Consider the following 14,854-nt stretch of genomic DNA (forward strand, 5'->3'; position numbering starts at 1 on the left):
ACATACATATATATATATTCCCTCAGGGAGAGAATCGAGGGCAAACAACTGGCGATGCACAGGCTTCTTGATGCCACTTGTGACAAGAATGAGAGAACCCTGAGGAGATCAATCACCATGCAGTGGACCAGATGGATAAATCTAATATGTCACGAGTAAGTAGTGTCTCAGGCCAGAGACAGAGGCGGGCTGTTATGCCACCTGATGTATGTCCTCATCACGAATGTGTGGTGAAGAGCAGGACACTAGAGTGGTACTCAGCTGCACAGAAGCGAGATTCTCCCCAGAAAAATCAACAGCTTGCATGTAGGAACAGACGAGGGAGATGATCAGATTGATCTTTGCTTGGGGGTTTTACCTCACACCAAGGAAGACAAGAGACACTTGGGATCCTGGCCAGATAAAGTACTTGAAATTGGACCTCAATGGAAAGATAGACTGAGAAGTTGCAGGCGAGGGTAGGGGAGATTCACCAGACAAAGTACAGCGGCCAAGGGGCTGGAATAATTCTGCAGAGGGCAAAGAGCAGGGCTACTAAAAGTGCCATGGAAAGAGCAACAGATGAATCGGGGCTTCCAGCATAACTGGGAAGAATTCCATTGAAAACGTCACCAATAGTTTCTGGTAATAACCAAATGCAATCATGAAAAATATTTGTTTCATAAAGAGAAAGACCGGGGCACCTGGGTGGCTCAGTAGTTGAGCGTCTGCCTTTGGTTCAGGGCGTGATCCCGGGATCCTGGGATAGAGTCCTGCATTGGGCCCCCCGCAGGGAGCCTGCTTCTCCCCCTGCCTGTGTCTCTGCCTCTCTGTGTCTCTCATAAGTAAATAAAGAAATTCTTTTAAAAGAAAATAAAGAGAAAGATATAGCAGGAAAGAGCACACCTTCACCCTGCCACGTGTGAGGAGGCTGAAGGTAACCAGTTACTGCTCTGTAACCAAGGAGCAACTGCCCTCTCTGCAGGGCTGCCTAGCCCCAGGCAGTCACTGGGGGGCCTAGTGAGCCAGTCAGTACATTTAGTCCCTGACCAGGCTCTGCTGATCAGTTTGCCCCCCCCCCACTGCACCACCACCACCACCCCACCCCCGCCGTCCCAACCAATCTGTCAGTCAGCCTGGCACGCCTGACAGAGAGAAGGAAATGCTTGCAGCCTTCACAGACCAATAATGGCCAGAAAGTGTTTGGCTCATGTAAACATCATTTAAAATGTTTATGTGGAATTCTAAAGAAAACCAGATAGGGTCTGAAGAAAAGCAGAATGTAACAGTGAATCCATCTTTGGCTATTACTCTGGTTACAATATTTGTTTATTTTAAAATAAAAACCTCAAAGTATTTAAAATGCCATTGTGGAAGATAATCATGTCATATATTTGTAATTTAAAAATTTGCTGTGCATTATCAAAGACCAACTCTTTCTTTATACAGAGAGAGAGAGAGAGAGATGTACACACGCACTTTTTTTTAATAAACAATTGCTCACATAAAGGAAAGTGGTCTTTCAAATCTCAATATGACTCTGGGGATTTTTTTAAGTTTATAGGGTAAAATGCATGATGGCATGCTTCATCAATTTGAATGAAGTCATCATCTCTTACTCATATAAGGTTTATTAAAGATATTCAAAGAGCAAGAAAGAATGAAATATTTATAAATCTCATGTAGGCAGTAATGATGTTAAATGTGTATGGCATAAATATATCAACCGAGTCACGGAATTTTCCAATTTATTTTCAATCAAAACTTACTTCAAAAATTACATCTTGTAATACTATATTTCATCAGTTACTCACCCATCTTAAAGGAACATGATTTTTCCAAAGGATAAAATTAAGAATGAAAATTAACCTAGACTGGATTATGTAACGTGTACCAAGTACCATGCTGAATAAACCAGGAAAGGGCAAGTGGCAAAGTCATGCCCAAAAGAGATACAGAAACAGAATCAGGCTTTCTTATGCCTTTGCATGATCCCCAGAGGATGTCTTTTCTCTAACCTGGGTTCTTTCAGTGAGCTCTCTGTGCAGGCACGGGCCTTGGTCTGGGTGAGGTGGTGGGGAAGCTAGTCACTGAAAAAAATGAGCCCATCTACATAAGAGCACACATACCTCCACAAGTAAAATGTCCGCTTTTTCCTAGACCAAAGATGATGTCCATTTTGTGCACCTCCTGTACAAAATGACCCTTCTTAGAACTGGGTCAGGTGATTTGTCTCCACTGTTGTATTCCCAGCACCCTTAATTCTTCCTGGCAGAAAACCTATGCTGAATGAATGTTTGGTGGATGAAATTAGTTAAAGAAAAACACTGAGTCCTACCTGGAAAAATGCTGATGAACAGCCAAAAGTTGCTGAACATCTCTCATCCTGCTAATTCTGTTCTGTTCCTAAAAGACAAACAGAGAGAGAGAGAGAGAGAAGAAAGAAAGAAGGAATGAAAGAGAGGGAGAGAGGGAGAGAGGGAGGGAGGGAGGAAAAAAAGGCAAACCCAGATCGATAGAGAAACAAAGTCGGATCTACAAGTATATTTCTTCCTGGTTTTGCACTTTGGGGACTTCTGTATGCCATATTCTCTTAGTCTGAGGCAATACTAAAAAAAATCAAAAGGTCTCATATCCTTCAACATTCTGGCAAGATATTTCCAGTTTCTATATGGTGCAGTAAAAACTGAACATGTCCCTGCAAGAAATCAGCAATTTATTAAATTCTTAATCTTACTCATATTCCAATGAAGCCTCTGGATCGTCTATAAAACCTTTCCATGGTCCTGCCAGTTCTGAAATTTCAGCAGTTCATTCAATCCCCGAGCCCATCAGAACCTTGGCAGCACACAGGCTTATGGGAAAGGCTGACATCAACATGAATCCACATATTCGAAGCAAGGGGATTATCACTACTGGACTAGAAGCTTCACAGAGGCATCTGAGATCATAGTGCAACGGATCCAAAAGACCTGAGCCAGCAGATAGAGAGAAGAGGACCCCACAGGCAGCAAACAGAGGGCGAGTAAAGCAGCAGGGTGGAACATTACGGTAGGGTGACATCAGACTGTCTTTACTGCTGCCTAGTGTGTGAACCTGGGCAAGTCATCTGACCTGTTTGGGCCCCAGCATCCTCAACCTATAAAATGGGAAGAATATTAGCACCACTTCACCGGGCTGTTGTGAAGAGTCACTGACATCATGGACAGCAAAGTGTGCTAAGAAACAGAAAGTAAGACGGCGGTGACCAGGGACTGGGGAGGGGAGAAACAAGGAGAGCTACTGTTTAACAGGTATAGGCTTTCAGTTCGGGATGACAAGAAAGTTCTGGAGATGGAAAGCAGTGATGGCTGCAAAGCAGTGGGAATGCACTTAATGCCACTGAGTCACACGCTTAAAACACAGTTAAAATGGTAAATTTTATGTTATGTGTATTTTACTACCACAATAAAAAAATGCAAAACAAAACCAAAACTAAAGTGCCAGGCCTGCTCAGCAAACAACACAGTGTGAATGAAATCAAGAATGCTTAGGAAGGTAGGTTAGAGCCAGAAGCAAGAGCATTGAATATGAGGCTGAGAAGGAGTATGAGTTTGATCCACCCCAGTGTCGCATGCAAACACCTGGAGGTGCCACAACTTGGACTGATATTTTGCAAAGATATATTGGATATGGATATTCATAAAGATCACCCTGGGGGTGGGTTAGAGGATTACAAAGAAGTTGAGGCTGAAAGAAGGGAGGCCAAGTAGACTTCTGCTATCTAAAGTGTGGCCCCCCCGGCCCAGCAAGGTTGGTCTTGCCTGAAAGTAAATTCTCAGGCTGCTCCAGATCTGCTGAAGCAGGATCCTCGTGCTACAAAGCCTCTGGCGAGCCTATGCACATGAAACCTCTGGGAAGCCTGGGGTCAGAAGGCCCAAGGAAATCAGCTGGGAGAGGCTGAGGACTGACAGCAGGGCAGTGGCAGCCATCATCACTAACATTTATGGAACTTACCACATACACACTAGGTTCTGTGTATTTCCAATCCTGCCATTTAATCCTCGCAGCAGGCCCATGTGACAGGGCCTATTAATCCCATTCCTCACATGGAATACACTACCCAGTCACAAAAGGAGGGAAATCCTGCCATTGGCCACAACATAGATGGAACTTGAGGGCATTGTGCTAAACAAAGTAAGATGGAGAAAGACAAACACCATAGGATCTCACTTATACGTGGAAGCTTACAAAAAAAAAAAAAAAAAAAACATGTCACAGAAACAGCAGACTGGTGGTTGCTCTGGGTGAGGGGTGGGGTGAAGGACACGGGTGAAGACGGTCAAAAGGTATAAACTCCCCGTTGCAAAATAAATAAGCTCTGGAAGTGGAATGTACAGCGTGGTGACTACAGTTAACAGTACTTTATTGTATATTTAAAAGCTGTCATGAGAGTGGATATTAAAAGTTGCCATTACAGAGGGAAAACGTGTGTGACTATGTAATGCAATGGATGTTAACTTACTGCGGTAATTGCTTTGCGATATATCCATAAATCATTATGTCATACACCTTAATCTTCTACAATGTTATGTGTCAATTATATCTCAGTAAAACTTTTTTTTTTACCTAATGACCAACTTCTTTCCATTGTTTTTTTATTGGAGTACAGTTAACATACAGTAGTATATTAGCATCAGGTGTTCGGTATAGTGATTCAACAAGTCTATACATTTCTCAGTGCTCATCAAGGTGAGTGTACCCTTGATCCCCTTTATCTATTTCACCCATCCCCCTCCCACTCCCCTCTGGCAACCACCAGTTTATTCTCTGTATTTAAGAGTTCGGTTTTTTGGTTTGTTTTTTTTTGTTTTGTTTCTTAAAGTCCGTATGAGCCAATAAAGCTGAAAATTTTTTTTTTCAATTAAAGTTGAAGTAACTTGTCTGAGGTTACATACCTAGTACCTGACAGAACTGGGATTCGAATCAGTCTGTAAACATTGACTTTATCATCTCTTCTGAGCTGCTTTTCGAACCTCAGGGAAAATGAGCTTGCCCTGTCTTGCTCCACTACCCACCATCTCTGTTATTAAATCCTGAGATGATTACTCTGACAGCTCTCTAAACTATTTTGGAAGCCCACCTGATATGGATGACAGCATATGAATAAATTGGAAACTTTTGAGCTCTCTAGCCACCCACTTGGATGCAGTCTTCTACATCCTATCTCCCACCTTTGCGTGGGTATAGTATACATGCAGCCCCTGAGTAATATGCTTCCTGGTCAGTGGTCAAACTGAGTGTCCCTTCCACAAGCCTGTCCCATCCAGAATCCCAAGGCTATGCTGGAATTCAGCTGATCAGCAACAGGGTGGCATTTAATGTTTGCTCCTTTCCTTTATTATCAAGGTAACTCAGCATTTACTTCCTTTGGCTACAACAACAAAAGCTCTCCAGAATTAAATTTCCACTGTAGTATACAATAATCCTCTAAAAGGAGTAGAAAGTCCAATTCTTCATCTTTACCCAGCTATATGTCAAAACTCCTCAAGGGTGAGCATCAAAACTCTATACAAATGGAATTTGCCATGTTACTTTCCATACCTCTCTTCCTTCTCTGCCCTCACATGGCCCCCATCTGATCAGCGTCCCTGGCCTAAGAAGCCCACCTCTGCACTGTGGCTCATGCTTGCCTACTCCTGCCTGTCTTCCACGCCAGACTTCAGGCTCAGGCCCTTCATCTCAATCCCTACAACCACCCTGTCCTCAATGGTCTCCACTCTTAGCCTGCTTCAGTCTATCCTCATGTAGTAGCCAACACAATCCAATACACCAACCTGATCTTGTGTTCCTCCAGAAATCCTCTCTTGGGTCTCCCACTATCCCAGACTTACAAAGAGGCCCTGATCTCTCCAATAAGCAACTTACTCAATTCTCACAACACGTCTGTGAGGTAGGCTCTGATGTTGCCATCTCAGTTTCCAGGGAAACTGAGGCACAGAAGGGTGGCCCAAAATCACCCAGCTAGTAGTAGTATGTGGTCCATCTGAGATTTGAATCCAGGGAGTCTGGTGTTGGGAGTTAAAAACTATACTACACTGCCTTCCATCACTGCTTCCAGGAAGTCTTCCCAGGTTTCCCCCCAAGTCTTTCCTTCAAAGACCCCTATATAAACTGTGTCTTGTATGCATGAGAATGTAAGCTCCTTTGGAGCATAGGAGTCTTATTCTGATTTCTATACCCTAGAGTATTTAGAATTGTTCTCCAGATGTACCAATTACTGGGTATTTGTTTAATCCAATTAACTGTGCACAAGCACAAAAGATGATAGAATTCATGATACCTCTTGTGAAAGAGCTGGTGCCAACTACCTCACTTTCAGAGTTCTCCTTTTCTCTTTGCCAAGTTCACAGTGACAGAATATGGTCCTATACACCCAGATGATAGAAAAAAAGGAAATGGGAACTCAGAATGTCAAAAACCAAAGGGATGTGGTCCTCAAGAGTCCTAGGATTTTAGAATAGAAACCCTTTCAGAGAAATCCAGCCTATTCAATGTCAAAAGTGAATTTTGCGTGAGGTTCACCAATCTTACTGTGTTTTCAGAGATTTCAAAGGGTTGGAGGATGAGTAATGGCCTACAGAAGCATTTAAACAAGATAAACAGATTCCAGGTTTCTCATACCTAATGGCTCAAGTACTGTTTCGCACTCTCTTTAACTGCCCAGGGCTATCTCTGCTCACGACAGGCAAAGGGAAATTCAACATCAGTTTGATTTCCACTAAAAGAACAAGTTCTTTCTGAAATACTTCACTTCCTAGAAATGCAGAATTGATCCAAAGTCTCTGCTGCTCTGATGTGCACATTATCTCTGCTAGCCACAACAGCTAGACTATAAAGTCTCACAAATGAACTCTATAGATGTCCAGGTAACAAACAAGACTTGTAGGATTTTTTTTAAGACTTGTAGGCTTTTAAATAGAATTCAGCCAGCCTGTAGAACCTAATGGTTTCCATTATTCCCAAAGCATGTCCTCGCACAAAGCACAGAAATCAATCCTTATAGAAGCCTTCACCCCTGAGATGCAGAAAAGGAGCTTAAACAATGGAAGATTCACTGGACAATACTGGTTTTCTTCCAGATGTCCTGTCTGGTGCCATCTTTCCCTGCCTGATTCCTTCAATCGCTATTCCTAGGGCTAGTCTTTCTTTAGCAATGAGAGTGACTGTGGGGTTTGGAGGAGACTTCTATTTTTTTCCAGCTTTATTGAGATATAATTGACACATAACACTATATATATTTAAAGTGTATAACGTGATGCTTTGATATACACATACACTGTGAAATGATTACCAAGGTCATGTTAATTAACACATCCATCACCTCACATAATTATCTTTTTTGTGGTGAGAACACTTAAGATCTACTCTCAGCGAATTTCAAGTATACAATGCAGTACTCTTAACTACAGTCACATCACTATACATTAGATCTCCAAACTTCGCCTTATAACCAAAAATTTGTACTTTTAAAACTTGTTCAAAATCCCTACATTTCTAGCTATGCCACTCTATATCAACCTCAATTTTCTATTAATCCATGAAATGTATAATATTCTCCTAATTGACATTTTTTTAAAAACCTAGTGAGAACTAATAGGGAAGCATCAGTAGATTTTTCTATCTTTTTTAGATCCTCTTTTGATTTCCCCTAGACTTAGTGTGAATTCTTTTAGAACTAGGAGAGATGAAAGCACCCTAACTTAAAAAGTTAAAGCACTGCTCATATTTGCAGTCACAGAGTGCCTACCCTGTGCCATGCTCTGCAATGCTGAGCATGGGAATCAGGGATGAGGATGATACAGTCTCTGCCCTCGGGAAGGTGAAAGTCAATAAGGGAAGAGGCATTTAAACCAGCAGTTTATAATCCCTCAATTAAAAAGGATTTCCTTGGGGCACCTGGGTGGCTCAGTCAGTTAAGTACCTGCCTTCAGCTCAGGTCCTGGGATCAAGCCCCAAGTCAGGCTCCCTGATCAATGGGGAGCCTGCTTCTCCCTCTGCCTCTCTCTCTCAAATAAGTAAATAAAATCCTTTAAAAAATTAAAAAATAAAAAGGATTTCATTAAGTTAAAGCAATCTGTAAATTCCAAAAAACAAACAAACAAACAAACACACGCAGAACTGAAAAAATACTGCAAACTTTTCAATTTAATAACCAAGGGTAAGTCTCTATCTCTTCTCTTTGAAATCACAAAGAAACTGGGGTGGAGTTTGCTCAGAATCTGTCTTCAGGCCCCTTGCTATAAGAGCTCTGTAAAGATGAAAGCAACCTCATTACAATGTTATTTTTACATTTAAGCCATCAAGCAAGCCCCCTTGGGATAGGGCCCAGACTCAACCACATTCACTGAATTTAGCTTTAAAGTAGTAGAGTAGTAGGAAGAGAGAAGACTTTTCAAAAAAGTTACCCCAGTAATAACATTAAGTCATCTTTATTAAACACTTATTACATCCAAGGTTCTATTATTACCGTCCCCATTTTACACATGAGGAAAATGGAGTCCAGAGAGGTTAGTTAACTTTCCCACGGCCACCCTGAGAGTCAGCGCAGTGCCTGAACATTTGTTCGCTAGTGTACCGCCTCTCCATGACTTGGCATTGGCCCTCTTTCAATACTCACACCCATCTGGAAACGTCACGTGTCATCTCCCACTTGCCCTCTTCCCACCCTCTTCCACCTCCATTCTCTGCCTGTGACCTTCCAGCTGACTAGAAATAAGCACAAACATCTCATGTTTCTCCCAACTTTGGTTCCTCAGCCTATTGACAAATTACTTTGAAGTGCTGTAGCAATCACATTTATGTCCAATAACCTTTCTGCAATTGATCATGTCCTTGAAACTCATCAAAAATCATAAATATGCTGACAAACTGTCTAAACACATCAGTGTCCTTTGCTGAAAAACATAGGGGAGTTTGGTTTCTATCCTGGTGAGGGCCCAGTCCCTTGACAGTGATTTGTGAGACACAAGATTTGAGTATTTGAGAATTTCTGGTCTATGGCAAAGAGTGACAGTCTGGTGTGCTTCAAGACTCTAGACAGCATCAAGGCTGAAACACAGCAGTACTCGGGCTTTGTAAAAGGCATGAATCTTCAAGTGCATTCCATTGACTCCTTCCCACCTTGGCTCCCTCCAGTGGTTGGAGATGATGGGTTCCAAGCCCCGTCACAAGTCTCTCCCACCCAAGAGCTCTACCAAAGCCCCCTTGCGTGTTCGCTGCTGTGACTATCCAAAGGGACGATGGAATCAAACCAAGGCTAACACTCTTAGACTCACTCAAGACCCAAGAATGCATTGTTGAGAATATTGGCCCTGAAGTCTTCCCGTCAACTATTTACACAAAAAATTTCCTTGTCTATCCTTCACACATCATAACTCTCTCCTACCTATTTCAGCTACACTCTGGTACTGTGCAAAACTGAGTGACTGGGGCTGGCTGTGCAATGCCTCTCTTTCCAGGCTTAGTCAATGGACACTTTCTTCCTCTATTCTACTCTTTCCCTGTCCCCTTTTTTCATCACTTAGTCCCCATATTCCAATATGGTTTTATCAACCCGAGAATTTACCGAAAATGAAGAATGAGCAACTCAGAAACTGTAACTGATGGCTCCTGTGTAAGGAAAGGAGTACAGGGAAGACATGAGAGGGGAAGAGAGGAGAAGCTCCTATATCCCAATACCCTGGTTCTCCTCCCCAGACAGTTCTTAGGAAAAAGAAGACATTTGACTGTGGAAGTAAATGAGTGCTTCCCTTCATCAGACAACACATCTGTCCTGAAGGATTGTGTGTAAGTTCAATTCCATTCATTTATTTATTAGACATTTGATAGACCTCTTCCAGGTGAGGACTCTACAGCAGACTCCGGGAGATAAAAAGATGGAGTAGACTTAGACTGCCCTTTGAGAGATCAGACTTGTAAACAGATAACTAACTAGAATACAGGGTTGAAACTGGCAAAATCACAATTCACATAAAGTGTTCTGGAACTAAAAAGAAGAAACAGAGAGGAGAGGCACGGGAGGAACACAGGAACAGAGGCACAGAAGCTGTAATCTGATGTTACAGGTGGCAGAGGAGCATCTGGGTTAAAGTAATCATGCTGTTTCTTAAATATAACACCCTGAACTCTGCTACCGTGATGCTCAGGATTCCCTAGCCAGCAGAAAGCTTGAGCTATCATCCTTAGAGCCACAGAGAAAGTAGATGTGAAACTGTTATGGAGGAAAAAACAAACCATTATCAATGAAAAACTATTTTTGATCCATTATATCTCAAGAGAACTTTGATTTCAATCCATTCAGGGAAATCAATGCGTTTTAATCTTGCCTAACAATAAAAATAAACCATTAAAATGTAGCCTCCAGGATTCTAGAAGATAGGCTCACCCTTCCTTCCTTCCTTCCTTCTTTCTTTTCCTTTCTTTCTTCCTCCCTCCCTTCCTTCCTTCCCTTCTTTTTCTGTGCAAGAAACCACTGGCCTCAGGAAAATGGCCACACATGTTTAGAGGTCCTGGATGCCTGAAGGCTGGTGCATGGGAGCAAACAGTGCATGCTGCATGACTTGACCCCCAGGCTCTCCAGGCTTGTCTCTGGGTCCAGTGAGTACAGGGACAGGCAGGGCCACAAGCAGGGGGACATGCCTGGCTGCCAGGGTCAATCTTGCTTTTAAACTGAGCTGCTAATCCTGAAGCTCTTTCTTGTCTACACATCTTCCCTAGACCTCCCATCCTCACTTTTGTCCCCAAATTGTTACTGGGTGACTAAATAAATTAATAAATTAAGTAACCATGCTTTAATATTGGTTACAACACTAGAATTTGCAAATTATCTTATCAAAAATTAGAGCTGAATCAAGATTATACTCATGTTACTCTCATGTTTATCTCAGTATGTCTCCTTCCCTAAAACATCTGAGGTTCGTAGGTTTCCTAGGGAGTTATGCCTTTGCTCTTCACAAAAGCTGAATAGTAACTCAAACTTTGACTTGGGTTCCATAAATCTATGTAACACTTTTCTATTATTACTCATGTAGGGGGAAAGCTTCATTGCACATATTAGAACTTACAGAAACTAAAGTGTAATCTAGTCACTCCTTAATTCAGAAATTTTATAAAAATGACAAGATACACCACACCTAAGAGACTCATATTTAACTTTCAAGATTTTTAATTATGAGTCTTTACTGATTCATAAAATAAACATTTGCTATGAAACTGTCCACATTAGATCTACTTTATATACTATATAAACAGAAACTGACTTTTTTAAATTATATGTTAAATAGAATTCCAATCATATTCATTGAAAAAAAACCACTAAAACTTGATGCCAAGGACTTCAAAACTCTGCAGAATGGGTAAATTACTTTTTACTGTTTTTTTAAAGAAAAGTTAATTTGTCAAGCCATATGCAAACTCAATTTTCTACAGTGGAAAAATATGGTTTCTCAGAAACATGAATTGGATTTGGTCTGTGACCCTGGTGGCTCAACAGAGGATTCCTCAAAAAAGAAAAAAAAATCCAATAATATATTCTAAAACTCTTTCTTTAAACCTTACTCTCTGAAGCAACACATCCTCTGAGCTTTCCTGGAAGGAGAGGAGACTTTGTCATCAGAGGTGTGATGCTGGTCCCCACACTTCCCCTCCAAGGCCATGGATGTGGTTACCAAATTCTGCTTTCTCAAAGCCACTCAATCCAGAGGGAGAAGGGGAGAGATCTTTGGCGAACGTCATCCCTGTGCAATAGCATCTCAGAGCAGAGGGGACTGTGCCAACAAATCTCATTCTTCATTTTGGGAGCTGGCCATTGTTTTCCATCGTCTCTGCAACAGAGAAAGTGCTAAGCCTGGGAGGCCAGTTTCTGAACTACTGGAGATCCACAGGAGTTTTTGCTACATTCAAACCTGCTGGGCCCTAAAAATGCAAACATTCATAGACAGTTATTCTAGGAAGTTGGAAGTTGTTATTAACCACTGCTAATCTTTTTTGCTCAGAGATGGCTGGTCAATCTTATTCCTGGGGAGTTTGAGAATACCAGGCTCAGATGCCATTACTTACATGTATTAAATGGCATAACACAAGGAACCCAGACCTTCCTAAAGGTCACTGCTGCCACAGAACACAACACCAAAATATGTTAACAGGTTTGAAGAAAATATAAAAATGAAGTGTTCCTTGGTTGGGTACATTTGGAAAATGCTGATTTAAATATAGTTAAGCAAATTTTTTGACTACAGGAAATCTCAGGGCTTTTCATAGATTTTAGGAGCACTGAGAATCTCCAAGATGACTTCATTGAGTCTTTGGTTTGCTTTATCTTCCATCCTCAAGCACCTTCAATGACAAGAAGCATTTTAGCTTACAAATGACAGAAACTAAGTTTTGAAAACCTAACAATAAATATTTCATGAGCTTTGGGACGTAAACACCAGTCTGGGATACACACACACACACACACACACACACACCTCAATCCAAAATCTACAATTTATCAAAACCAAAAACATCTTTTCTTCACTTCACTTTATAATTCTCTCAGGAAATGGGTAGAATGCTACATTTAGAGTGATCGAGTACAATCTCTTAAGATAAAATAGTTGAATTTAAATCTGTAGTTGGTGAAGATCAGGGACATCTATAAACAGATATTTTTATTTGTGTTACACAACTTGACACGCATTCATTTCACTAGTGTTAAGAATTGATTGTGGTGCTTGCTTCAGCAACACATATGCTAAAACTGGAACCATTACAGAGATTAGCAAGGCCTCTGCAAAAGGATAACACGCAAATCTGTAAAGCATTCCATATAAAAACAAAAAAAGAATCAACTATGATTACTTGATGTTACATCTTGACCTGTGCTTTAAGCCTGACTGAGCATGTCTTGATTATATGAATTATTGATTAATTCAGGTGCTATTATTATTTAAAATGCAACTCACTAATTGGATTTTCCTCAATCACTTATGACTTGCTGATCAGTTTCAAAGCACAGAGGACTCTTTTTTTAATTTATTTTTTATTAGTGTTCAACTTGCCAACATATAGTATAACACCCAGTGCTCATCCCATCAAGTGCCCACTCAGTGCCAGTCACCCAGTCACCCCCATCCCCTGCCCCCTCCCTTTCTACCACCCCTTGTTTGTTTCCCAGAGTTAGGAGTCTCTCATGTTCTGTCTCCCTTTCTGATATTTCCCACTCATTTTTCTCCTTTCCCCTTTATTCCCTTTCACTATTTTTATATTCCCCAAAAGAATGAGACCATATAATGTTTGTCCTTCTCCGATTGACTTATTTCACTCAGCATAGTACCCTCCAGTTCCATCCACATCAAAGCAAATGGGTATTTGTCGTTTCTAATGGCTGAGGAATATTCCATTGTATACACAGACCACAGCTTCTTTATCCATTCATCTTTCGATGGACACCGAGGCTCCTTCCACAGTTTGGCTATTGTGGACATTGCTGTTATAAACATCGGGGTGCAGGTGTCCCTGCATTTCACTGCATCTGTGTCTTTGGGGTAAATACCCAGCAGTGCAATTGCTGGGTCACAGGGCAGATCTATTTTTAACTCTTTGAGGAACCTCCACACAGTTTTCCAGAGTGGCTGCACCAGTTCACATTCCCACCAACAGTGCAAGAGGGTTCCCTTTTCTCCGCATCCTCTCCAACATTTGTGGTTTCCTGCCTTGTTAATTTCCCCCATTCTCACTGGTGTGAGGTGGTATCTCATTGTGGTTTTGATTTGTATTTCCCTGATGGCAAGTGATGCAGAGCATTTTCTCATGTGCTTGTTGGCCATGTCTATGTCTTCCTCTGAAGCACAGAGGACTCTTACTTCCATTGGATTATAAGTGCACAGTAAAATATAAAAGATAAGTATAAAAGAAAAGTCTAAAATATAAAAACTGTTTTCTTACCCAAGAGCAAGAGATAAGGAAACTAATCAATGTTGTCTGTGGACAGTGGATATTCTACTCACATGATCTTCAAAGAAAGAAATGTTTCTAGATCAAAAATAGCCCTTCTGGGATCCCTGGGTGGCGCAGCGGTTTGGCGCCTGCCTTTGGCCCAGGGCGCGATCCTGGAGACCCGGGATCGAATCCCACATCGGGTTCCCGGTGCATGGAGCCTGCTTCTCCCTCTGCCTATGTCTCTGCCTCTCTCTCTCTCTCTGTGTGACTATCATAAATAAATAAAAATTTTAAAAAATTAAAAAAAAATAGCCCTTCTAGCGGCACCAGGGAAGTGGATTACCATGTAACTGCACATTTAAAATAAAGATAAGGACCCTTTTCTTTTTTATTTTTTTTTATTTTTTTTTTATTTTTTTTTATTTATTTATGATAGTCACAGAGAGAGAGAGAGAGAGGCAGAGACACAGGCAGAGGGAGAAGCAGGCTCCATGCACCGGGAGCCCGATGTGGGATTCCATCCCGGGTCTCCAGGATCGCGCCCTGGGCCAAAGGCAGGCGCCAAACCGCCGCGCCACCCAGGGATCCCATAAGGACCCTTTTCAACTACCAAGACTTTCCAAGTTAGAACTGACTTGTCCATACAATGCTATGAATGATTCTCATAGCAATGCTTTGGGATGGAGAAAGTAGGATTGCCCCTCACCCAAGAGGGTTCTTAAACTGCTTCTAGTTTCTGCATGAAGACAAATTTCCTTAGTCTCCTCATAATTCCAGCCCCCTTTCATCCTGCTTGACCAAAGGGACTGAGCTTTCTGATGCTATCTTGTCCAGTGGCCTTGATATAGCCCCTAAAGATGACATTAAGATTTGCCTCTAAATAAACTCTCCTTTATGTACAATTAAGAAAAAC

General features: G+C 41.5%; 1 protein-coding gene and 1 non-coding gene across 5 annotated transcripts in view; one reads left to right on the forward strand and one right to left on the reverse strand.

Annotated features, from left to right (window-relative positions):
- The window catches only part of PASD1 (PAS domain containing repressor 1), a 93,143-nt gene that overhangs the window by 66,854 nt on the left and 11,435 nt on the right, over window positions 1-14,854 (reverse strand). The window lies entirely within an intron of this gene.
- On the forward strand, window positions 12,731-12,835 carry LOC140628908 (U6 spliceosomal RNA). The gene has a single exon (XR_012026833.1). It is a non-coding gene; the product is annotated as a U6 spliceosomal RNA (small nuclear RNA).

Source organism: Canis lupus, chromosome X (assembly GCF_048164855.1).
Source record: "Canis lupus baileyi chromosome X, mCanLup2.hap1, whole genome shotgun sequence".
Taxonomy (NCBI): Eukaryota; Metazoa; Chordata; class Mammalia; order Carnivora; family Canidae; genus Canis; species Canis lupus.